The sequence below is a fragment of the Lutra lutra genome, chromosome 10 (assembly GCF_902655055.1).
Source record: "Lutra lutra chromosome 10, mLutLut1.2, whole genome shotgun sequence".
In the NCBI taxonomy this organism is placed as follows: Eukaryota; Metazoa; Chordata; class Mammalia; order Carnivora; family Mustelidae; genus Lutra; species Lutra lutra.
Window position 1 is genome coordinate 7,826,697 of NC_062287.1, and position 26,678 is coordinate 7,853,374.

Here is a 26,678-nt window from a genome sequence, read left to right on the forward strand (position 1 = left end):
TTTAAGTGTTTGCCTTTGGCTCAGGTCATGATCCCAGGATCCTGGGATGGAGCCCTGCATCAGGCTTCCTGCTCAGCAGGGAGCCTGCTCCTCCCTCTCCCTCTACCTGCTGCTTTGCCTACTTGTACTCTCTATTTCTGTGTCAAATAAATAAAGTGTTTAAAAAAATAGTTTTTCAGTATGCCAAAAATCAGAAATTGTTCAATTATAGAGAATAGATATTTCAATTGTAAATAGTTAAATTTTGTCTTTCATGTGTGCCCCAAGATTTCCTATATTATTCATGAAAGGTGGATTATTTCATAATAATTTATTACAATGTTTCCCTTTTCCCAAAGTTTTGAGTTTTAGGATATTCTGGCAGTGGGGCAAGTGCTGGTAACTGGGGATATGATGGAGGTAGTCCCAGCTGGAGGCGATGGGACAGCTGGAAGGAGATTGCACACAGGGGGTAAGGTGTATTAGGAGAGTGTCCTGCCTCCACACGAGGCAGTAGCTAGGCTGCCGCTGGCATCTGCAGAGCCTGTAGTATCACTGGGCCATGGTGGGGCATGGAGAGGGGCTTGACCTATTACTGATGTAACCTTGAGGTTACTTCTGTGATTACCTGGATCCTATCAGTATGGATGTGACAATAGAGCAGGTTAGATAACTTTAAGGTGCATAATAGCTTCACTTTCACACATGTAAGAATGAAATGAGTGACAGTTGAGTGGTGGCAGATCCAACACACAACAAAACGGGCTGCAGGGGAAATCTGTCTCTGCCTTCCAGGGATTGGGTCAACTTCTGTTGCTCTCTTTTCTGTCCCAATTCACTCCTCCTCTCAGAAAATGTCCAATGAGCCCCTGGTGGGTGCCAGGCTCTCTAGTAGGTATTGGACCAAAAGCAGTTTCTTAAACATTCAACTCAACACTTATTTATTGACTATCAGTTATGTGCCAGGCAATGGTCCGATCACTGGTAAACAAGACAGATAAGGATTCTGCATTCACAGAGTTTTTGCATTCAATGGATATGTGAGATATAGAAATGTAGAAAAGTGCTAAGCAGAGAATTTAAAATCAGGTAAATAATTATAACATGGTGGCTACTTTAGTTTGATTTGTGGGGAAGTCTTCCTGGAGGAGGTGACATACGTGCTGAGATCTGAATGGTAAGAAGAGTAATCCTCTGAAAACCAGGGAGAAGAGAATTCCATACAGAAGAACAGCTGATAGAAAGGCTCTATATCAGGAGTGAGTTTTGCATGTTGGAGGAAAATACAAGTTCCTGTCATTGAAGCTTAATGAGAGAGAGAGAGAGAGCACTACAAGAAAGCCTGGAGAGGTGGAGAAAGATATTTGGGGCCTCCTAGGTGAGAGTAAGATGCTTTATTTTTCTAAATGCATTGGAAAGCCACTGGATTTTTTTTTTCAAAATTATCTGATCTATATTTATCTGTCTGTCTCCATAGAAAATATAGTGCTTGTTTGTTACTGCATACATGATATGTTGCTGTAGGTATCATTCTGCACCTTTTTCACTTAACAACATGCCTTGAAAATCTAAGCCACTGGGGATTTTGAAGCAGGGAAATGACATTATATGATTTAGATTTTTAAAAATATGACTCTGGGGGCGCCTGGGTGGCTCAGTGGGTTAAGCCTCTGCCTTCAGCTCGAGTCATGATCCCAGGGTTCTGGGATCGAGCCCCGCATCGGGCTCTCTGCTCCACAGGGAGCCTGCCTCCACCTCTCTCTCTGCCTGCCTCTCTGCCTACTTGTGATCTCTATCTGTCAAATAAATAAAATCTTAAAAAAAAAAGTATGACTCTGGCAGCTGGGGGAAAATGAATGATATGTGTCTTTGTTTCAGCTGTTGTAACAAAACACAGTAAACTGGATGTTTAAAACAAACAAACAAACAAACAAACATTTCTTTCTCACATTTCTGGAGACTGGGAAGTCTGAGATCAAGGTGCCTTCAAATTTGGTGTCTGGTGAGAACCTGCTTCCTGGTTTATGGATGGCTCTTCTCGCTGTGTCCTCATATGGGGGACTGGACAAGGGAGTCTCTGAGGTCCCCTTTATGAGGATACTAATCCTACACATGAGGTCCCTGTCTCATGACCTAATTATCTCCCAAAGACCCCATCTCCAAATGCCATCACATCAGGGATTAGGTTTCAGTGTGTGAATTTGGGGGACATAATCATTCAGGTCATTGCAGTATGATGGTAAGATTGTATGGGGTATGGAGAATGGAGAGTGAGTAGGTAGGACCCAGCCTTCAAAGGGCTCAGTCTCTGCTTAGCACATTTGTTCTTAGGGTCAGTCTAGTGGTCTGTGTATTTGTCCTTGGTCTCTCACGTTCAACTGTGGGATCCCTGGGGCCAAGCCAATGTCTTTTCTTGTTCATCTCTATTTCTCAAGTATCTAAACAGGTGCCTGAAACTATAGTAGATGCTCAGTGAACGTTTGTTGGATGGGTGAATTAACAAGGCTAAACAGTTTTATCAATAATTCACCTTACCCCAAATAGCATGCTTTTCTTCCCATCAATGGTCAATGTTTGTGGTGGACTATCCATTGTGAGTGTCTTAGTGAGAGGCCTTTCTGTGACACAAAATGGAAACCAGTGATTAGAGTTTTATGTTATCACTTTGGGACGATGGACAACATTCAGGCTGGTGAAAAGCCCAGAAACTAATTCATAAAAAATAACTAAGAATACTAGGGGTGTTGATGCTGGAGAAAATTTAGGGAACTGTGGCAGCTGCCTTCAAATATGTAAGGAACGGTTATGTGGAAGAGACAATGTACTTATTTTATATTGCTCGAGGGAAAAAGGCAGGAGCACAAGATACCCATCTCAAATAAAGGAAAACAATTTTCTACAGCTACCCAGTAATAGAATAGTTCTCTTGTGAGGTAATGAGCACATTGTCTCCAGAGATATTCCAACAGAAATTAGATATGAATTTGTCAGGGATGCTGCAAAAGTGACCCCTGATTTTGTGTAATGACAATAATAGCTGCCCTTCATTTCGCACTTTACCCTGCTCAGACGCTCTGCCAAGAGTTTTACAAATGTTACCTCATTTAATTTTCATAACAACTCTGTGTGGTAGGAATTATCTTTTTTTTTTTTTTTTTTTTTTTTAGATGAAGAACCTCAGGCTTAAAGAAGTGAAGTGATTTTTACAAGGGCATACAATTAGTAGGTGGAAGAGGCAGGAATGCATCCAGATCTCTCTGACTCTAAATTCTTTGTTCTTTATCATACTGAGCTCAGGCATACCCAGAAGATCTCTAAACCATGGTCTCTTTCTCAGTCCTCTTCAGAATTATGCCACAGCATTTCATTCCTCTCCATCACCAAGGCTAAGTGGTGCTCAAAGGCAGGGGCATTTCTTGGCTATTACTGGTGGGTGTTCAAGGCAGATGTGGTGGGAAGAGCCCTTCTGTTACTTCTATGAAGCTGGAGGGAAAGAATTCTGAGATAGCTCTTCCTGAGAGAAGCTCTTTAATTTCTCTAATTCTATGTCTTCCTCAAATCCTTTCTCATTCTTGTTTCTAAAAGACCAGTCGCTAGGTTTGCATCCACCAGTCCTGCCTGACAGGGCCAGTGCTGGGTCGATTTCCTTTTGGGATCTCACAGGAGAGACAGCTTGTCAATGGCAGGATTCAGATACTCATGACCCCCCCAGTCAGAGTCATCCTGACCTTATTCCAACACCTTCAACATATCCTGCATCCTCTGGGAGTTGAGTTTCTTCCATTCTAAGATGTTGACATTCTAATACTCTTGGAGTAAAAGACGACTTCTGTTGAAGTTTCAGAATGGGGGTGACAGTGTTAGAGACTGAATGTGTTTCCCCAAAATTCATGTGTTGAAGCCCTGTCCCCCAATGTGATGGTATTTGGAGATGGGGCCTGCAGAGGATAATTAGGTTTAGATGAGGTTGTGAGGATGGAGTCCCCATGGTAGGATTAGTGTCCTTATAAGAAGAGATGAGACCTTTCTTGCTCTAGCTCTCTCTGCTTTGTAAGGAACACAGAAAGAAGGCACTGCCTACATGCCAGGAAGTAGGCTTTTATGAGACTCCGAATCTGCCAGCACCTTGGTCTTGGACTTACCAGCCTCAAGAATTGTGAGTGATAAATGTTTGTTGTTGAAGCCACCCAACCTATGACATTTTGTTAGAGCAGCCCAGACTGAAGAAGACAGACAGGAAGTGGTTTCTGTTTTGTTTTGTTTGCATTTGTGGAAGGGAATTGTTGAGTGAAAGGACTTTTGTTTAGTTTTGTTTGGTTTGGCCTCTGTGGAGGAGAATGTAATGTCTATAATCTTCACAAAGCCAAAGAGACATCATGTTTGGATCTCTGATGAAGCAGCCATTCTGAAATGCCTGTCTCATATTCATGCATCGACAACCTGGTGATGAAATCATCATGGTTCCCCTTCTTTCCCATGCTGTCCAGAGCCCCACATGGCCAGCGCTCTTTCCCCGGGAAGCTCTGGTGGAAACTCCAGCAGAGAAGTGCTTCACCTATGAGTCCTGGAATGGATAATCCCTCTAGCCAGTGAAAAACCACATAACTAGTTTCCCTCAGTCTAAAGAGAACCCTGCCTAGTGTACACCAGTGAAAATACCACCTACTCGTGTACCTAAGGAAAAAAAAATCTATGGTTTTTCCCAAAGGAAAGAGAACTTTTAGAAAGTAGAGACATATGGATTGCTGTGCGAGATCAGGGAAAGGAGAACGTAACCAATTTTTATTGAGTGGCTACTCAGTGTCAGGCATTTTACAGGGTCAGACAGCATAACCTCCTATAACAACCCTGTGAGGATGTGATGTTCTTTACTCAACAAAAGCGTAATGGGCACAAACTATGTGTTTGGTTCCACTGAGAACACAGTTGTAAGTAAAATCCACAAAGACCCTGCTCTCCAAAAGCTTACCTTCTTAAGGATATGATAATAATGCTAATATTTATTGAATAACCTAGAGTCAGATCTATTTTATGTGCTTTATGCTCACTATTTTATTTAATTATTTCAAAACCTCACAAGCATGGGAGTCTGATCTGTCCCCAATTTGTCACTGAGGAGACTAAGGCACAGACAGGAGGATTAACTAGCCCCAGTCCATAGCTAGTCCTTGATAGGATTACTATTCTAACCTAACCCGAGGTATCTGCATCAAAGCTCATGCTCATGACCTTTTCTGCCTTAAGGATAGGAATATGCTCCAGATGAAGAGGGTGGGGCTCACATGGCCAGCGATTGGCCAGAGTGGGCCTTGAACTCAAGTCTGTCTGACTTTCAAGCCCATGCATCTTTTTTTTTTTTTGGTAAAGATTTATTTATTTATTTATTTATTTATTTATTTATTTATTTGACAGAGATTACAAGTAGGCAGAGAGGCAGGCAGAGAGAGAGAGAGAGAGAGAGAGGAGGAAGTAGGCTCCCTGCTGAGTAGAGAGCCCAATGTGGGACTCAATCCCAGGACCCTGGGATCATAACCTCAGCCGAAGGCAGAGGCTTTAACCCACTGAGCCACCCAGGCGCCCCAAGCCCATGCATCTTTATCAGACTCCTGACCAACAGCTGTGAATCTATGCATCATGGTGATAACGCATCCTTCCTGCCTTCCCTCACCCCTCCTCCCTTCCAACAAGCATGTAGTGAATAACTTCCGATTATCATGGACTGTGTGAAATGCTGCATTCCTAATGTAGATTAAAAGTCTCTTTAGAAACTTTGTTTTTGGTTATCAAGGGTTGAGTAAGCAGAAGACAAAAAGTTACTCACTAGTCAGTGATTTAATCTGTATACATTCAGTAAGTTTGAAAAATTTTCTTGGACGTTCTGAAAAGATGGTTCTGTTTTCTTCAATAGCAGTTATTTTTAAATTGACACATGTTACTTTTCTCTTTCTTTTTTCTCTCTCTTGACTGAGAATGTGCACAAGTCTGCAGAATTTAGGTTGCTTTCCTTTTCTATTCTCAGAGAGGTCTTACCCTAGAGCGCAGGGCCTGGCATCGCCGGCCCAAGTTTCCCCACTTAGCGCGTGTTTCTCCAGCTGGTCCTGTCACTGCTGAGCACACAGCCATGGAGGGCCCGGCCCCAACTCAGTGTCAGCCGTGTTTTCCCTCTTATCATATTTCCCATGCTCAAGTGCACGAGGAAATGGAGAGTCTTTCAGCCGGCATGGCGGGTGCCCCATGAAAACAAGGACCTAGGAGATGAAGAAGCAAGGAGGCTGCTAGTCTGGGAAGCCGCAGGCCTCACGATAAGGAGACAGCTCAGGACTGACAATCCTGTGGAGGAGAAAAGCCGTGAGCACATCCTGTCCTGTCAGAACCCAGGACGGGCACCCTTACATACACCCCACTCCTTCTCCTAGTGCTTCTGGGAAGATCTGGAATAGGATGGAGATTCTCTTCACTTGCATTAACCTGTTTGAGAAACCCACAACAGTGGTTTGCCAGCTGTTCTGTATGACTGCCTAGCTCTGTGAGGATTTAGTGCCTTGCTCAGGAGGCCGGCAGATCTGGAAAGCCCTTCTGTTCTCTGTCACTGAAGTACATCTTGACTTTCTGAGGTCCTGACCCCTCTCCCTGGAAAACCACAAGTCACTTGGAGTTGCTATCTGTCCTAGCCACTGGTTAGAGGTCCCAGCCTCTGCTCACAAATTCCATAGTTTTGTTTTATAACCACAAGTACTTTCCTTGACTCTGAGCCCTCAGGCTCAGAGGCTCCAGCAAAGAATCTATTTTACAGATATGTGGGTATCTTCAGTCCAGTTGAGTGCCTTTGTCCAGTCTCGTTAGGCTACTGGTTCCTCGGTCCCTATTTAGGTTCCCAAAGACCAGTTAGTCTTTCCTTCTGAATCACTCTTCAGGTCAGATCTCTGTCTGAACCATCTCCCCCTCCCTGTTCTGGGCTGGGCAAAAGCCAGTTCACAGCTGCAATAAAGCTGGGCAAAGGCAGGTCACATCCTAGGGCTGGTCAGGCCTTGGTGACAGTTTGAATGTGGAACTTAAGGGGAAGGAGGAGTCAGAGGTGGCTCCTAGACTTGGATCCCAGATGGCCTGGGAATGATGTTTCCATGCATAAACACAAAGGGCAGATCGCAGACACATGTAAGAGGAAGAAGAGCTGGTTTATGAAATGAATATCTGTGATGTGTCACATTTGGGACTTGATGAATTTGAAATGTGGGCCAATAGGATGGCAGGCCTGAGATTCAGGGGAGATCAGAAATACAGATTTGGGGTTCGTCACCCAGACATGCTGGTGGATGCTATTGGATTTGGGCGTCATAGAGAGGAATCGCTGAGAGAAGAGAGTCGAGTCCAGCTTGGAGTAGCAGCCCAGGGGGGAATAAGAGAAGACTGGAGAGGCTGGAAATGAGCCAGGGTAGCACCAGGTCACTGAAGACAGGAGAGGAGAACTTCAGAACATCCAGATCGACTGTAAACATGGACATTTTGTGGTGCCTTAGCAGAAGAACAAAGAAGATATTTTAAATATCCACATGAAAGAATGATAGCAAGAGAGAAGCTCTGGAACTCTTGTGACCTTAGATGGCTCTACGTGAACCCAGGGCAGGTCACAAATCAAGTGAGCTTGATGGATAACCACGCAGTGACACCAGGTCACACACACGTTAACAGGACACGATATGGTGACAGTCCACGTGTGGGGAACATGGCAGTTAGGAAGGCCTTGTTCAGAGGAGCCACAGCTCACAGGCAGGACAAGGAAGATGGTCACCCAGCAGGATCATGTATAGCAGACATCTCTCTGACAGCATCACAGAACATGTTAATCAAGCCTTCAGTTCACAAAGCAGAACAGACCTGAAATTTCTCATTTAAGGGAGCCAATGGTATATTATTATTTCTAAGTGCAGCTTGAATTGACATTCCTGTCATTTGCAATTGAATGATACCTATCTGATACAGCTTTTTACTTGGTCTTTCTGGTTTTAATTCTCTGGCCTACTACAAGGTTCCCAGTGTTTTCTTTCTAAACTATACATGTAACCATATCAGCACCTTGCTTATACCCCTCTGAGGGCTACTGGGCAACTGCTGGAGAATGTCCAGACGTCCTTGAGTATTATACAAAATCTGTTATCTGGTTTCAGATGACTGGTCTCTTACCACTTCTTTCCACCTCTCTCAGATTACCATTTAAATGACTGAACGCTTTCATTTTGAAGCGTTCTAGTTGGTTCTTCTCCAGACTCATCTGTTTTATCATGCTGTTATGATCTTGTGTCTTAGCACTTTGTTTCAGCCTCCAGTTTGTGATTTTGCAGAGTGACTTGGCGGCAGGAAAGGTTTCCTCTGGGAGTCCCATATCTGCTAGGCTGTAGACACTTCCTTCAGGATGGTTGTGTGTCAGCCTCTTCCAGCGTCTTGAGGAATCTATCAGCCTAGGACCAGATTTTAGGTTAACCTCTTTGTTAGGGTCTTGCACAATGGGGACAATTAGAAGTTTGGACCACATCTATTCATGAAGCACAAAGTTGGGGTTTCTTCTCTTGAGAATGATTCTTTTCTGCCAAGGTACTGTCTTGGATGGGCAGAATATTTCCTTTTCACTTCCCTAGGCTTGTGGGGTAGGGATGGTATTAGTTTGTCCTGCACAGTTAGGCAGCTCTTTGAGGCTCTAGTTTTATGCAGGGATTTCTGTTCAATCCTCCCCCTGCCCCCATAGGTGGGTGGGTCCAGACCATGTTTCCTGTTCCTTCTTAGGCATTAAAACCTTGAATCTCAGGGACTAGAGCCACTATACCTGTCTGTTACCCTGAGGACTATAGCAACATTGGAGCTCTTTAATTCTCCAGCTCTGAGTTCCCTCTTTATTTCTAACATATGAAATTCCCTTGATTTCTTTTTCTTCTCCTTCCTCTTCCTCCTTCTTCGTAGCATGCTTGTTTCTTTGAATTCTTTTTTCTGGATTTTGTATATTTAACTAATATTGCGATTTATTTGTGGCTAGAGGAGAGTCTTCTCATTTAAGTACTTTTCTTACCATATCCTACCTCTTTTATGTGTGTGTGTATTCATATCCTACCTCTTTAGCCAGGCAAAAGAGGCTCGGTGTTTTTCCTAATACACTACTTGCACTGTTCATTCATTCACCACACAAATATTTTTTGAGTGTGTACTTTGTGCCAGGCACTGTTCTAGGTACTTGGGATATAGCATTGAAAAAAATTAGAAAAAGTTTGCTGAGCTCTTGAAGCTTACCTTTATACAGGAAGAAATAGAAATGTGATGAATTAGAGCTACATGCATGAATATGAATGAATATTAAAAACAACTGTACAGGGGCACCTGGGTGGCTCAGTGGGTTAAGCCTCTGCCTTTGGCTCAGTGGGCTCATGATCTCAGGGTCCTGGGGTCGAGCCCTGCATGGGGCTCTCTGCTCAGCGGGGAGCCTGCTTCCCCCTCTCTCTCTGCCTGCCTCTCTGCCTACTTGTGATATCTCTCTGTGACAAATAAATAAAATCTTAAAAAAAAACCCAACTGCATAAAAAGTAAGCTTCAAAATAACATGTACGGTACAATATCCATTTTATTATATTAAATATGCACAATATTTCGGGGTACGTCATAGCCAGTAAACTCAAAATATGCAAAGGAAGGGGACTGATCATTTTCAGGGGGTTACCTCTGGAGGAAAGGGAGGGAAAAGAGTGGACCCAGCAAGGGCTATACAGGAAGCAACATCTGCTTAGGTTTTGTTCTGTTTTAAGATTTTATTCATAAGTAATCTCTACAACCAACATGGGGCTTGAACTTAACCAACTCGAGATTAAGAGTCTCAAGCTCTACCAACTGAGACAGCCAGGTGCCCCTCTAATCTTTCAAATATATTTTTTTATTATATATGTGAAGTAAAAGTAACGAAGTGTTCAGATTTAACAAAACTGGGTTGTGGTTACCCATATGGTTATTATAATATGTTCTGCATTTTCTGTATGACAAATAGTTCACAATAAAACCAGAATGCTAGAGGAGAATGCAGGCAGCAACCTCTTTGACCTTGGCCATAACAACTTCTTAGGAGACATGTCTCTAGAAGCCAGGAAAACAAAAGCAAAAATGGACTCCCAGGCCTTCATCAGGTTAAAAAGCTTCTGCACAACAAAGGAAACAATCAACAAAACTAAAAGACAACTGACGGGGTGGGAGAAGATATTTGTAATTGACATAGCAGATAAAGGGTTCATATTCAAAATCTATAAAGAACTTACCAAACTCAACACCCCCCAAAATAAATAATCCAGTTAAGAAATGGATAGAAGGCATGAACAGACATTTCTCCAAAGAAAACATAAAAATGGCCAACAGACACATGGAAAAATGCTCAGCATCACTCATCATCAGGGAAATCCAAATCAAAACCACAGTGAGACACCACCACACACCAGTCAGAATGGCTAAAATTAACAAGTCAGGAAATGACAAATGTTGGTGAGCATGGGGAGAAAGGAGAGCCCTCCTACACTGTTGGTGGGAATGCAAGCTGGTGCAGCCACTCTGGAAAACAGCATGGAGGTTCCTCGAAAAGTTAAAAATAGAGCTACCATATGACCCAGTAATTGCACTACTTTGTATTTACCCCAAAGATACAGATGTAGCGAAAAGAAGGGACACTTGCACCCCAATGTTTATAGCAGCAGTGTCCACAATAGCCAAACTGTAGAAGGAGCCAAGATGACCATCGACAGATGAATAGATAAAGATGTGGTTCATATATACTATGGAATATTACTCAGCCACCAAATAGAATGAAATTTACTATTTACATTGACATGGATAGAACTAGAGGGTATTATGCTAAGTGAAATAAGTCAGTCAGAGAAAGACAAATACCATATGATTTCACTCATATGTAGAATTTAAGAAACAAAACAGATGAACATAGGGGAAAGGAAGGAAAAATAAAATAAGATAAAAACAGAGAGGGAAGCAAACCAGTCAAGAGACTCAACTGCAGAAAACAAATTGAGGGTTGCTAGAGGGAAGATGGGGAATGGGTTAAATGGGTGATAGGAATGAAGGAGGGCACTTCAGATGCGATGTGCTGAGCACTGGATGTTAAGTAAGTGTAAGTGATGAATCACTAAATCACTAAATTCTATTCCTGAAACTAATACTACACTATATTTTTTTTGTTTTTGTTTTTTACTATTATGTTCAGTTAGTCAGCATATAGTACATCATTAGTTTTTGATGTAGTGTTTGATGATTCCTTAGTTACTTATTTAACTAACTGGAATTTAAATAAAATCTTGAAAGAAAAATAAACAAATAAAATGAGAATGCTAAGTGACTTTTAAAATGAGACCTAAAAAGTTGATAATCAAAATTATAAATAAATAAGTAAGTAAATAAATAAATAAGTTAGTGTTTTGGAAGATGGTAATTTATATGGACAAAGAAGAGGACAAGTAGAGGAGGTGAGGGGTACCAGGAGGGCTGCAGGTAGGGAAGAGGCTGAGGTTCTGGACTAGGGTGGCCAGTGTAGTGTTCACTGAGGAGGAAATTTGGGGTAATTGTGAGAAGATTTTGGTGGAGAGATGACTCCTGCCTATCTTAGAATCATTTGCTCTGCTGAAACCAAGGCGATAGCCCTGGGGGGAGCTGTGTGAGTGTGTTAGAGCAGTCGAACCAGCAGGACCCAGTGACAGAGGAGCAGGGACATTCTGGAGGGCATGGCCGGTGAGCAGTGTGTGTTGCTACATTACGGTGAGACAGGTGATGGGGGAAGACAGGTTCTAGAGGAAAGTTAATGAGGTCTTCAGTTGTCTAGAGGAAGCAGAGTTTCTCCTGGAACTTAGGTCAAAAGGAAATTACTCTTGGTGTTCTTAACATAGGGAACAAGAAGCTATATGTGGGACATTTTCAATCATCTCTTTCCAATCAATGCATATGGTTTATTTTTATGGATTATCCCTTGTGTAACTTGAGAACATAATAGAAACTAATATCTGTGAAAGTAATTCTGCATGGATCCAAGACCATGTCATGCAAATAATTAGCTTTCAGCTACCTCTCTTGACCTAGAGTTCTGTTTTTGAGTATTTAGGCTTGAGGCCAGGATCATAAACTGAGTTCAGTTATGCCAGTTAATGTCGCTTTGATTTCCCCCATTCCACCCAGTCCTCCTCCGTCACTCCACTCCCTACCTATGTCTCTCTCAGAAGTCTCATGGGCTAAGTATGATCCATTTTCATACAGCAACTTTTAAGTATCTGAAGACAGTTACCGTAATTCCCCAAGTCTCTTCTCCTGTGTGTAAAAGGAATTAGTTCGAACTAATCTTCATTATGAGCCATGGCGTGTTTTTCAGAGACAACCACATCACCCTCGTGCTACCTTCTTGCAAAGATATTTTGTTGTGTCGTGGTCTGTTTTAAATCCCAGATGTGTGGGGCCCCTGGGTGGCTCTGCTGGTTAAGCGTCTGCCTTTGGCTCAGGTCATGATCCTGGGGTCCTGGGATCGAGTCCCACAATGTGCTCTCTGTCAAATGAATAAATAAAATTCATAAATAAAATCTTTAAAAAAAAATCCCAGACGTGATCAGACAGCGCAAAATATGGTGATCCTATTGCTATCAATGCAGCCCAAGGCTATATTAATATTTCGATTAACACCAGTGTGCAATTTTCACATGGACAGCTACAATGCCTGAGTACATATTCCAAAGTTCACTATTATCCAGGTCACATTTGCATCTCGTTTGCCAAAAGACTGAAAGAATTTATCAAATGTTTCAGTTAAGTCAAGAAACAGTACATTTATGTCGTTCCCCCAATCTACTGGAATCATTTTCATAAAGCAGATAGAACAATTTTGGGTGTCTCACTCTTAATAATCCATGCTGACTTCATATAACAATCCTTGCTTTTCTAAAGGCTCACATACCACATATTTTAAAATCCATTCTAGGATTAGATTCAGATTGATGTCATATTTAATGATCTATAGTTTCTGGAATTTATTTATTCTCCCTTTTTGAGTTCAAAAATAAATTTTTTTTCCAAGTTTCATGAGTGCAGCATGATGGCTGGTGCAGAAGGAAGGGCCGTGTCCTGGCAGCCAAGGCAGCCAGCTCTGCTCCTAGCTAGCTGTGTGACCTTGAGCATCTTGCTTGACTTACTTCTGAAAATCAAAGGTGTGGACTGTAGCCACTCAACCTGCCTCTTGCTTGGTGTCTTTAACATATTTACCTCTTTTTAAAAAAGATTTTATTTATTTATTTGAGAGAGAAAGAGAACACGTGTGGGGTAGGAAGGGGCAGAGGGAGAAGCAGACTCCCCGGTGAGCAGGGAGCCTGATGCGGGGCTTGATCCCAGGACCCTGGGACCATGACCTGAGCCAAAGGTAGACACTGAAATGATTGAGCTACCCAAGCACTCCCATATTTACCCTTTTGATTAGAAATTACCTATATTCTTCTGATTTCAGTATATAGTCTTAGAGTGATTTGCCTCCCCCTTGTTAATAATGGCTGTGACACACTGAAGAAGAGTTCAATATTCAGGTTGATTTGGTTCCTTTTTTTCTTTTTTTAAAAAAATATCTTTATTGAAATATAATTTATATACCATAAAATTCATCCACGGAAAGGGTACCATCCTATTGTTCTTGGCTTATTTATAGAATTGTACATCACCCCAGTCTGAGTTTAGAACATTTTCAACCCTTGTTCCTAAGTGGACTCAAGTGAGAGCTCAGCCAAGCATGTGTTCATGTCAGGGTGACAGACTAAGATCAAGAAGTCAGACCCTTTTCAATTGTTATCTCCTTCCCTGGATTGTGTTTCCTTGTTCAGAAGTACAGCTGGTGCTTAGAACAGCATTGGTTTGCTTAGTATGGATGAAAACTTTGGGAAATGCTTGTGCACCTTTTCATGGGTCCACTAAATGTTTATTCACTGCATTTTCCCAGGGTTTAGAAATCATATGACTATTTCAATAGCCTAAAGAAATTGACTCTTAGAACCACAGGGACCTTCCCCCATTGCTTATTCATCAAAACACACTGAAATCTCTCAATTCATTAAAAAATATTCCTTGAAGCTACCATGTACCACGTTCTGGACATTCAGGGCTCTAGAGATTCAGGGGTGAATCAGATAGCTGTTGTGGCCACCGTTGGAGGAGACTTGGGAAACATTGATTCAATCTACATAATTTTGGATAGAGATAAGACTATATTTAGTCACCATAACAGTTACAGGAGTGACAAAAACATCTGTTGAAAAGGAAGTTTATAGGAGGCAAAGGGCCAATTGCTTGATACTCAAAAATAGGAATATGAAAGACTGGCCTCCTAAAGGAGAAATCGCCTAGGTCAAGAAGGCGGCTCTCAAGGGCTCTGTTCCCTCTTGCAGACAAAGAAATGCAAGTGCAGAAGCTGTCTGTGCCCTGAATACAGCTATCTACTGGGGAACACGTATGGGCTATTCCGTCACTCTGGGTCCATGGAACAAAAAGTTTGCCAGCTATAGTCTCTCCCTGCTCTGGGAGAACTCTGAGTGCAGTGGGTAAGTCAAGTTCTAATGGGACACAAATAGATGACATACGCATGGGTCATTTGAGGACTCTTGACCCACTGTTATTTAAGGCAGGGAGGGGAAACCACCAGAGATAGCAGATAGTGAAGGGACCTGGGGCTAGTCACAGATGGGTGCCATTATTACTCCCAGGATGAAAAATAGCCTTGTGAGCAGGGGACCCTTACAGGAGATGTGCCCTTTGCTCTCTCCAGGAGGGAGGAATTAGATAGCTTCCTTGCCCTTCCCACTGTTCTCTGCTGACTGAACTCAGCTGGAAGCAGGAGAGCAAGGGTGCTCTTTGGGGTGATCCTTGCAGGTCAGTCTTCCAGAACCACAGAGCAGGGTGGAGAGGGTGGAGAGTGGATTTAGAGGGGGACAAAGGGAAGACATCCAGTGCATTGGGGAAATGGGGCCTCTCCCTACACAAACTCCTCTTCTTTCCCTGCCCCCCAATTTCTAATCTAGGTACTTGGTATATTATAAAAGGAAAAGCAAGGGCAGCAGAGGTCTGGAGCCCAGTGTTCAAGGATTCAAAATCTCTGAGCCCCTTATGATATATAAGACACCGAACTTCTCTGAATCTGTGTCCTTTGTGCGCTGGTTAAGAGTGTGGGCTATCTGAGAGCAGATCTTACCTCTGCAACTTATCCTGTAATTCTCTCTCTTTCTCTCTCCCTCTCTTTTTCTTCATGTGTCATTCAATTCCATTTAAGAACAAAGTGCTTGAAGAGTACTCAGTAAGTATTAGTAATTTCTGTCTGTAGATGGGAACTATCTTACCTATTTCTTAGCGCTGTTGGGAGAATTAAACAAGATGATGTGTACCGAAGGATCTCCAAGGTATATAGCATCGCATAACAACACCAAGGCCACAGTCCTCCACTTTTCCTTTTTCTATCCTCTCTTGTGCCTTCTTTCTTTCCTATCCATTGAGCAAATGATTATGAAGCCAGACACTGTCCTGGGCACTGAGGAGCCAGTGGGGAACAAGTCAGTAAGGTCCTTGCAATCCCCAAACACACATCCAAGGGGGCATGTGGGTGATAAGCGAAGAATGAAGTCAGTGAGCAAGGCAATATCAGGTGGGGTCAAGGGCCTTCAAGAAAGCAGAGCAGGCAACTAGGTTAGGGAGTAAGAGTGGGCGTTTGGGTACGGGGCCTACTTAGTGTGGTCAGGAAGGTCTGCCTGTAGGGGGAAATTGACTGAGATGTGAATGAATAGAAAATTCTGGCATGGGAAGATTGTGGGGTCAGGTGGTAGAAGGATCTAGGCTGAGGAAACGGAAGTACAAAGTCCCTAACACAGGAGAAAGCTTGGTGTGTTCAAGGGTGTAGGAAGAAGGCCAGAGTGTTCGGAATGCACTGCGGGACGAGGCTGGAGAGGTGGGCAGGAGCTGCAGCTGCAAAGTAAAGTCACGTCGTGATCCGAATCTGTTTCTTCGTCTTGCTTAGACGCTGTCAAGGTAGGTGTGAGGCTTCAGGTGGCTCAGAGAAGACACGGAGCATTGTTCTGAGAAGAGAACCACCTGGAGGGCTGAAACAACAGGGGAACTGCTTCCCAAGAAGCAGGCACTGCAGCCTGGCCTTGAACCAGGGAAGATGACCAACACAGAAAGCTGGAGGCAGAAAGTTCTTAGCCCGGGGTGGGGAGCACTAGGACACTCAGAGGGGGATGCGCAGGAAGCTTTCGGAGGACAGGAAGAGAGATAATCTGGGCTGATTATTTCAGCGCTGAGGGCAAGTGCTTGGATTTGGTTCTCAGATCCAGGGGGCATGTTTGAGGGGCTGAATGTGAGAGCCACACCCTTGCCCTGTCTTCCACCACACCAGTGACCCACAGGTTTGGCCGAGATCTTAGACTATGGGACAGAGCCTAGTTACGTGCCCACCAGGCCTTGGGACTTCTCTCACACCCTCAGCTGATTCCTAGGCACCAGTCACCATCCAGAAAAGGACAAATCATCATACTTTCAAAGCAAATGAGGATATTAAATTAACTAGGGTCAGATGGTGGAAAGGGCTCTGGAATATGAAACTAGTTCTGCCCCTTTATTTTTTTCACCCTTCACAAACCACTTAATTTCTCTAAGTCACAGTTGCCCCATTTGTTAAATGGAGGCATTGCTTCCTCCCCGGCATGGCTGGAAGCATTTAGTGGCATGATGTATAAGAAGCTGTATTTCCACCTCCCTCTGCCTCCCACCCCCTATGGCCAACAACCCTCTGCAAGTGGATTCCGAAGCTTCTTGGACATCCTATGCTTGTCACTCAGAGAAGCAATGCCGGAGAAGGTATCTGAAGAGCAGGCTTCCTCTGGGTTAAACCTGGCCAGCCCAATAAGCCCTCAGCCCAGTTTCCTTCCGGCCAGGTCAGATATCCAAGAGCAACGTGCTTGTTCTCCAAGACAACAGCAGATGCTTCTAGCAACAGAAGGGAGAGGGTCAGGCATTTTAAAATAGAAAACAAGGTCAAAAAGCTCCATTTGGCTGGTAAATACTGACCTCTTGCAAACATTTTTAGAACCCCAAGTGTAGTGCTGGCTCCTTTCCATCAACTCTGTTTCAGAGTCTACAGATCTGGTTTGTTTCCCTGACTGAGTAACTAGGCCTCATGCCCCCAAGAGCTTACGAATGGGTAGGACCTGTGATCTCCATGCAGGAAAATGGTCTATGCATTTAGATGGAATTTTTTGTAGTCTGGTAGTCTCTATTTGAATATTTGAGTGGATTCTTGCTGCACAAAATGTTTCGTTCCAACTCCAGCTCAGTGGGTTGCTAAGGTGAAAGCGTTTGTGATTAATTCTGTTCATAAACACACTGGAAAGAAGATGAAGAAGAAGGCCCTGGTGTCTATTAGCATTTTAAACACTGTGACTTGGATTCAGTTTAATTATTTCCTCCCCATGGCTTTAAAATTGAAGGGCTTCAAAATCAGGAGTTACTGCTCATAAAGTTAATGACTTTCCCCTGATAAAAGAGAAAGATCTTGGAAATTAAAGGGCCCCAATGTGGTGGCTGTGTGAGGACAGAGAGAGAGCAAAGGGCACTGGACGGGCCCTCGAGAGTCCCAGGTTCTCCCAGCCCACTTGGCTTCTCCTGGGTGTCTCCAAGTCATCATTATCAAAAACAGTGCCAGCAGTCTCTAAAGCCTTCTCTAGGCCTGAACGGTTATGTTCTACCACTGTGGCAGTGATAACGTGGAGATTGTTGCTCTTGCCCAGGACCATAAATCCTGCAGAGTTCTGGAGTGCCAGAAGGAGCAGTTGCCTTGGTGCGTTCACCACTTACTGACCATGATCTTGGGGAACAGAGGGCACCTCCTCCCTGAATGGCAGAAATCATTGTACACCCCTAAACCCACCTCTGTCCGCCTCTTAGAACTGTTGTAAGGCCCGAAAATCAGTCAGCTGATGAATGCAAAAACAGCTAAGCTAGAAGTGCTCCAAAGAGTTTGGGATGGTGAGATCTCTGGATAGGAGTGTGAAGTTAGGGCTAGGGGTGAAGGTGGTGAGGGTAACTGGTAAGTTGGTGAGGATGTGAGACAGACTGGAAAATGCTGCTCTCCTTCTCCTTCAGGTGGCAAGGGGTCAGGGGGAGCCGGCCTCCAGAGACAGACCGTTGTTCCCCGTGTTGCCTAGTGTGAGCCCAGAGCAGAGCAGACTCGGCCTCACATCTCTGCGCATGGGAAGGTGGCGCATGTGTGGGCCTAGGGGAGGCGGCATGGACAAATTGTCCTAGCTTCCCTGACAGACTTATAGAATAGAAGATTCCTGAGGAGCTTCCACATGGAGATGGAAGTTGTGCATGTGGTTGACACCTGCAGTCTGTCCTCAAGGGCCAGTCAGACTTTGTTAGACTTCTCCCTCCACTCCATAACTTTCCCTTCTGCCCCCAGGAGTATATAGGTGACAGGAGTTTAATGACAATGGAAGACATCCTGGGGGGAGACTTCTCAATAGATCAAAGAAGAATGTGAAGGGTGTTTTAAGAGGAAAGGGTCTCACTTCTTTCAACCATTCCTCACCTTTTCTTCTCATTTGCTTTGAAAGTATGATGATTTGTCCTTTTCTGGATGGTGACTGCTGCCTTCTGGGAATCAGCTGAGGGTATGAGAGAAGTCACAGGACCCAGTGGGCCTACAACTGGGCCCTGTCCCACGGCCTGAGAGCTCTCTGCTCTATATATTGATTTTTCGTGTTGTAATGTGGGGATGCTGTGTTTCCTTTGGATGAACTATAAGACTAGACATATTCCTGTAAGCAGGAGTAGGAGGCTCTAATGTGGGGGTGCTCAGCCTTATTTTCTTGGGTCCAGGTCACTGGGATTCTAGAGTAGCTTGAGCGCTTCACCCAGGGCAGTGCTAAGACCACCTGTCCTTCCTCACAGGGGAATTACCTTTCTCTGCTCCCTCTGGATGTAGAGATATTTGTTGTGGGAGTGAAGGGTTCCTTACCCTTTTTGATCCATCTTTCTACCCCACTCATGACACTTTCCTGAGTCAAGGTCTCATCTGTCATCTGGGAGGACGCTGGGTGGCAAGAATAAAAAATCAGGTGTTGACTATTTTCTTTCCTTTGTCCATAATCATCATCATTGACACAGACACTGTTGGTTACCTGCTCAGCCTGAATTCTCTACTCTTCTGGGATAGCAGAGCCTGCATTTTGTTCTGCTGTCTCTCCTCTGTATAGCCACACACCCGGAGCAGGTGGTCCTATCTCCCTCTCAAAGATGATTCCTGAGTAGTTACGGAATTCCATTCTTCTTGTCAGTGATTGGTTTATTCACAGGTTGTGACCCAATCCTGGCCAATAAGATATGGGGTACTTTCCCAGGAGTACTCCTGGGAAAGATTTTCCGTGTTCTTCTGTCAGACTTTGTAACATCTGCACGTGCTCTCTGGCACTGCAGCAGCCATCTTGTGACGAGCAAGAGAACTGCCCCAAGGGCAAAGCTGATGTGTTAAGGATGACAGAGTGGAAGGCTAGAGAGAACTTGGGAGTTAGGGTTGTATTCAAGCCCCTGAAATATCCAACCATGAAGCCATGAAATATCCAACCATGAAATATCCAAACCATGAAGATACACTGTGGACTCATGTCTGGCTAGATACAATACCTTGGAATATCTGATTTCTAAAGTTAGGCACGTGAGGGTACTTTTATTTGTAGCCAAAAGAATTAGACTTATAGGAAAATTGGCCCCAAGAGAGGTTGCACACACCAAGGAAGTGGGGGACTGTGAGATCAGTTAGTTACCTGGCCAAAGGCACTATATCAGGTATATGAGGTGGTGGGACATCATGGCATGGAGTTAATTATGAGTTAATTATTAGCTGTGGTCACCTGAAAGGGAGTGCCTTGTGAAGATAAGGTTTGGGGGGGAGGGGACAAAGTGGCAGCTCCCGGGCGCCTGGGTGGCTCAGTGGGTTAAGCCGCTGCCTTCGGCTCAGGTCATGATCTCAGGGTCCTGGGATCGAGTCCCGCATCGGGCTCTCTGCTCAGCGGGGAGCCTGCTTCCCTCTCTCTCTGCCTTCCTCTCCGTCTACTTGTGATCTCTCTCTGTCAAATAAACAAACAAACAAACAAAAAAAAAAGTGGCAGCTCCCATATAGTTTTACAGAAAGTTTGAAAAAATCATATTCTGTGACAGGATGATTGCTTCTATTTGAGCTGGACAACTTAACAGGGAGAATGTCAAGTTTAAATTTCTAATTCAGATACAAGCTGAAAATCAGGAATTACCTGAGTCTAATTATGTAAGTTTGAAAGACTAAAGCAAAACACCACAGTTTGCTCCTGCAAACTGCTGAATTACAAAGTTGTTAATATTGCTACTTTACTAAGTGCCCTGTGTGAAAGTGAGGATATGCCTCGGAAAAGAGGTGAGCCCCCAGGAGAAACAGAAGAGCTGAATGATGTATTAGTCTGAGTAGTGTCTCTCTCTCTCTCTCTTTCTTCCTCTCTCTCAGTAAAGAGAGACAGAGACAGAGACAGAGAAAGAAAGAGATTGATCTATTGTCAGGAACTGGCTCACGTGATTTGGAGGCAGAGAAGTCCTAAGCTCTGTAGTCAGCAAGTTGGAGGCCCAGGAGAGCCAATGGTTTATGTTTTAGTCTGGCTGAGAAAGGAGAAGATCAATTTCCTACTTCAAAGACAGGTTGAGAGAAAGAACTCTCCCTTACTTTCTTACAAAAAAAGGCTTTTTGTTCTAATGGGAACTTCAGTGGGTCTGAAGAGGCTCACCCATATTAGGGAGAGCAATCTGCTTGACTCAGTGTACTGACTCAAATGCTAAGGCTTTCCAGAAACACTCTCACAGACACACTGTGACTCACATCTGGCTAGATATCTGGGCATCCTATGGCCCAGTCAAGGTGACATACAACGTTAGCCATCATAGATGGCTTAGGGTCCTCTAAGCTCTCCCTTTCTCCGAACCTTCCTTGCTATGCAAAGCAGCTCTTTCCCCCACCCAATGAAGCTGTTTTCCTTACTAAAAGCTTTACAATAACTGACTAAGGAGACAGCTCTCCTTTTTCTCAATTGAACCCATGTCCCCAACCCCTGCCAGCATCTTTTTCTAGAGCCATATCCCAGAGTGTATCAGGGAGCCAATTATACAATTAAACCCAAGAGGAGATTATTTTCACACCAAATGGTATTATAAGAATTTGCTAATTATCTCAGCAAAATTCTAGTAAAGGTTTACAGGAAAGAATTCTGAACATACAAGACCAAGGAAAGAGGAATATAATTCTAAATGCAACTGAATTTGTTAATATGTGAGAACCAACTAGAGATTCTGAATAAAGTGTGTTGGTTCAGTATATTCTACCAATTTGCTTAGTTGCCTAAGACCTAGAAATAATAGTGGGCATTGCTAAATGAAAATAAGTTGCCAGAACTTTCTTGTTATGATGAAGAGGAAGGAATTCAGAGGCCTAGGGAGATGATAGTGTTAGGATGGATTTGTACAGTAAGTTTCACGAAACCACACCTTAACTACACGTCCCCTGATAAGGCCCAAAAGACACTCTCTTCACCAAAGCTTTAGAAATACTTTGGTTAGGGGAATACTTGCATCTTTTAAAAGCTATGTAGTGAATGATCTCTGTGGGCCCAGGATGCTACCTTCTATTTTTCCCATGATGTTAGATGTGAAATCATATACTGAAACTTAACTTGGAATATATAGCAATTGGTTTAGAGAACTTACAGATGAATATAGTCACTGGGGGAAAAGAGGTATGTAGATTATTAGAATTATATGAAATAATGTAGCAATACCAGGGGCCTGGTTGATGTTGGAAAATATGAATGTTCATGGCCTTAGTCCACTTGGTCTTGCGTGCATGCCTGCAGGTAATGTACTCCTAGGAGCAGCCAGCAAGCTAGTTATCGGCGCAGAGAATGAGAGTGCTTAGATTTGTCTGTGGCTGGTACTTTTACAGATATGTACCAGAAAATGACAAGAGGGTAAAGGAGTTAATGGCATGGAAAGGGTCAAGTGTTAGGCCTTGGGGACTAGGCTCTAGGAAAGGAGGATGGGGGAGAGAGCTGTCAGGAGGAAGAAGAATTCAAGGATTATAGATCTCCATGAGGCTGAAAATGGAAGATTAGGTGTGATAAGAGAATGGCAAAGATTGACTAGCCATTTATCAAGCCTGTTTGTTTTTGTTTCCTTCCCACAGATAGATTATTTCCCCCTGTCTTTCTTGTGAACACATGTCTGAGTTCTGGCCGGTGGACTCTCCTGTGCCTGTTCTAGGTCTGGTCCACAGAACCTTCCATGTGCAACCCACCCTGCACTTCCCTTTCTTCATCAGCCTTGAAAGCCATGAGCTGGAGATGCTGGAGGCACCAGATGGAAGGAGCCTGTGTCCTTGAGTTGCTGCTTCGATGAGAACTGCCTACAAATCAGGGGCATCAGCCTGGGACTTTAATCGGGTAAGAAAAAAATTTATATTGTGGTAAGAGGCCGAGATTGTATGTGTTATCTGCTGTAGCAGCCAGCATTCTCTAACTAATAAAGCTGTTTAAAAAAAAAAAAACAGGAAGGAAACTTTGATTCTCCATTAGGATATTTTAGAAATGATACAGTTCCTGTTGATAACCTGCTGAGGAGTAGTGGTGTGTCTGATGTGGAGAGCAGGTGGATGCCAATGGAAGGAAGAAGTTACAAGTGTAGAAAATTAGAGTGTTGGATGTCAGCGTAGATATAAATGTTGTCCAAGAGGATGATGGGATCAGTGGAGGAGTAGACTATGAATTAGAATAATCTGATATCAGTAGTACTGATTGGGTGCCGAGCATTTTGCCTTTAATCCTTACAACCACCAGATGTGGTAGGCATTACCATTAGCCTCTTTCATAAACAGGGCACCTAAGCCTTAGAGGGATTGAACTGAAATTCAGTCTTCAAATCTGCATACTTAAGTACTATATTAAAGTTTCCCTGAACAATACAGATTTAAACAGAAAAAAAAATCCTTCAATGTCATAGACCAAAGGATTTCAAAATTTTAGAGCAAAAATCTCAGTCAAATATTAATGTCAAGATTCCTAAACAAGGTACATAGCTTAGACCCCCAGAGCCATAGTACTCTCTAAGAGTTGCCTTTATGCTATCATCAAGTCTTTTACTAAAGACTCTTCATTGAGTTTCTTTGGATGACCACATCATCTCGTCCTCTGAGCCTCTCTACAGGGTCAGAGAGATGACGTGACTTATACCAAGCCTAGGTTGACCTAGTCAGGTCTTCTGATCCCAGCCCTGTACTTTCTATCTATGGGAGTTAGATCAGAGGTTAACATTTTTTTAAAGCTATTACGAAGGCTTTTTCTTAAAATAAAAATGTGTTTGGAAAACCAATATATACAATGGATAGAAACAATTATGTATTATCCTCTATACTTGTTTGCATGCCAGTAATATTTCCTAACAGAAAAACTGCTCTGCTTGGATGAACAAGGGTAGGCAGGATGTCCCGTTCTATCTACCTTCTTCCTACACTAGCCCTAGAGACACCTCCCTGCTTCAAAACCTCCCTCAGCAGAGCACAGTTGACAGTGAGTGTGGCTTTGAGTTCTCTAGTGACCAGTGTGAAGAGGGAAGCATGACTATTTACAAGATTAGCAGAACTGACATGGTAAAACCAATCCATTGATTAAGAGAAACACAGTAGAAGATTATTCCAAATATTCTGATTATAATCCTTCAGAAATATATATATATATATATATATATATGTATATGCACACATACATATACATATATATACACATATATATGTCCTGAAAACTTTGTATAAATAAGTAAATACATGTATATAATGTATGTATAGGATATTTATTTGTTTTTAGCCCAGAAACTATAGTCTAAAGTGTATATCCCAAAGAAACTATTCCATATACATTATAAGACTGTCAAGAGCATCATTGTTCTCCATAACTTCTAAAAGGAGATTACATATATGCCTAGCAAATGTAGAATGGATAAGCACACTGCGGTACTTTGAGACATGGGAATAATACAGAACTCTGAAAATGAAGAAACTACAGGAACATGAATGAATCTTACATGATATTGATATATATACAATATATTAGAGAGTATGTGTGTTTAGAAGCTGTATTGCTGAGGAAATACAGACAGGTTTAAGATTATAAAGGAAAGCAAGAAAGTGATTATAGTAAGAGTTAAGATGATAGTTGCCTTCCAGGGGCAGGGAGAGTATTAAGAAGGGAGGAAGGAAGAGAGGGGTGCTTGACCTGGATGGGGCTTCACAAGATTGTTCATCTGCCAAACTCTGCTATTTTATGCATTCTTCAGAAATTATGCTCTTCAATTAAAATTTTTTGAACATCATACATACACTCACACACAGACATACACATATTCCTAAGGAGAGAAATCTTTGGTGGGTTTCCCTACAAAAGACACTGTGCACTGTGATGAATATCAAATACTCATCAATATCACCTTCATATTCAACATAGCATATTTTTTTTCAGGACTACTTTTTACACTGGGTTCTGCAGGAATTACACCAAAGTATACTCTGGTGGCTTGTCTGGTTTAAACTAAGATTAAATTCCACAGAACCTAGAGGAAGCGATTGCCAGATTAATTCTCTTTAAGCATAATCTGAGCCTTTCAAAGGTTTTCTGACAGTGTTTTCAAGATGGGCTCTCCTGACAGATCACTGGGATGGGCCTGCTCTCAGTGCTAAGCATGAGAGAGGATCAGCCCCCTCCTCTGAGAATTGAAACATCATTTTTTAAAAAATCTGCCTGAATGGAAGGCTGTTTCTGGTTTTAAGAGAGCTAGAAAGTCCCTGCCACCAGGCCCAAGATTTCATCTGGAAAGTAATTTTGAGTCTGCTGCAATTTATAGAAAAATGAAAAGTTGAGACTCCAGTTCTTTGCCATAAAGCATGGCTGTGATTATTTGAGCCTACACAAGCACCCAAACAAGGCCCAGATTTGATAAATTTAGCTTCTTGGGATACTCTTCAAGACAAAATAGGTATGAAATATCCTTTGAGATACAGCAATGCAGCTAATTGCTCTGGGGTTACTGGCTCTGTTAGGCATCTTCCTAAAATAACTTTAGTTCTAGGACAGTGGATCCAAAACCTCTCTTAATGGTGATAATTAAAAATTGGGGTCAGGTGTCTATTAAAACCACTGGTAGTTCATAATGATAAAGTCCTGTCTGCGGCATCTAAGAGAACTCCTAACTTTCTGTTTCTTGGTGAAGATATATGTGCATCTAGCTCATTCCAAAAAAGATCAAGTTCTTAATGGGCACATTAAAAAGAAGGGGGAACCAGAGCTTATCTTTCTTTTATATCAATAAGAATTATCTGATCAATCAAATCAATTCCACTTCCATCTATAAGTCTCAAAGTTGTAGACTGGTGCAACTTTATTATGCATATCCATAACTGGGAGTATTAAAGCCAGTAGCATGTGATGAGTACATGCCACTTAGTCCATAACTGAGTCTTCCCTACAGAGTCAAAGGCTATTGGAACATCTCTCCATATGGAGCACTCACAGCATGTATCTCAAGCTTTGGCAGTGATGGCCCTATGTAGTCATCTCCCCAAAGAGCATGGCCCCAGGCATTCTGCAGTTCTAAAACATCTGCTTCACCTAAAACCACCAGGAACTTTTCTCTGAATCTTCAGTTTTTCTACTTCTGAATGCTCTTTTCTCATCTGTCTACTCCACTGTTTCAAATGGAGCCAATTCTGCCTGTTCCAAACGTTGGGAAGGTCAGGAAGGCAAGACTGGGCAAAACCCCCTGCTTCCATATTCACCCACATATTTCCCTGCATCCCTATTGAACTGTAGTTCCCAGGCCACATTTCCCTGAGGGTTTGAGTTTTGGGGCTTTGCTCTATTTCCTGGCATCTATCTCATGCCCTCCTTCTTATCATTTCTGGTCTAGACTCACTTCCCTGGCTTACCAACCCATGGCCTCCCATTCATCGAATCTTTGCACTTTCTCCTGGTCTTGACCCTTGCTCTATGCTTCTGTAGCTGATCTGGGTCCACCCACACCAGCCAGGCCATGCCCACCCACCCATTGAGGGAGAGTGATCAATGAACCATACATCTACAATAGCATTTATCACTGTGTTTTAATATTTACATTGTGTTGTAGCTTTAATAGACCATGAGCTTCCAAGGGCAGGCATTATTATATTTATCTCTGATTCTTCTACCACAATTCATGGCACAGAGGACAAAGTTCATTTTGTAAACAGTCCTGGCCACTTTGGGAAAAGGGCATGATGTTATTTATATTATTATTTATATTACTTATATTTGTATTATTTATACTTGTACATATAAGTATATATATACTTATATAAGCATATATATATACTTATATAATATACTTATATTTAGTTCACTTATCAGTTGGCAGAGAAGGTCATTTGGGTTGTTATTTCATTCAGTTATTAATATTATGTGCTTATTATGTGCAAAGCAGTAAGTACAATACAGGAAAATACTTTCTTTTTGTCTCATAAAAATAAATAATCATTTTCTATTGACTGTAGTCCCAACTGGGTCAAAGAATAA

The 26,678-nt window shown here is 42.7% G+C and overlaps 1 long non-coding RNA gene across 2 annotated transcripts in view; it reads left to right on the forward strand.

The window, feature by feature from the left end:
• LOC125078207 (uncharacterized) overlaps positions 1-22,520 on the forward strand; it is a 170,074-nt gene extending 147,554 nt beyond the window's left edge. For both annotated transcript variants that reach the window (XR_007120825.1, XR_007120824.1), the window contains exon 3: positions 22,271-22,520. This is a non-coding gene — a long non-coding RNA (uncharacterized LOC125078207). The remainder of the gene's footprint in view (positions 1-22,270) is intronic.
• Positions 22,521-26,678: the final 4,158 nt, after the last annotated feature.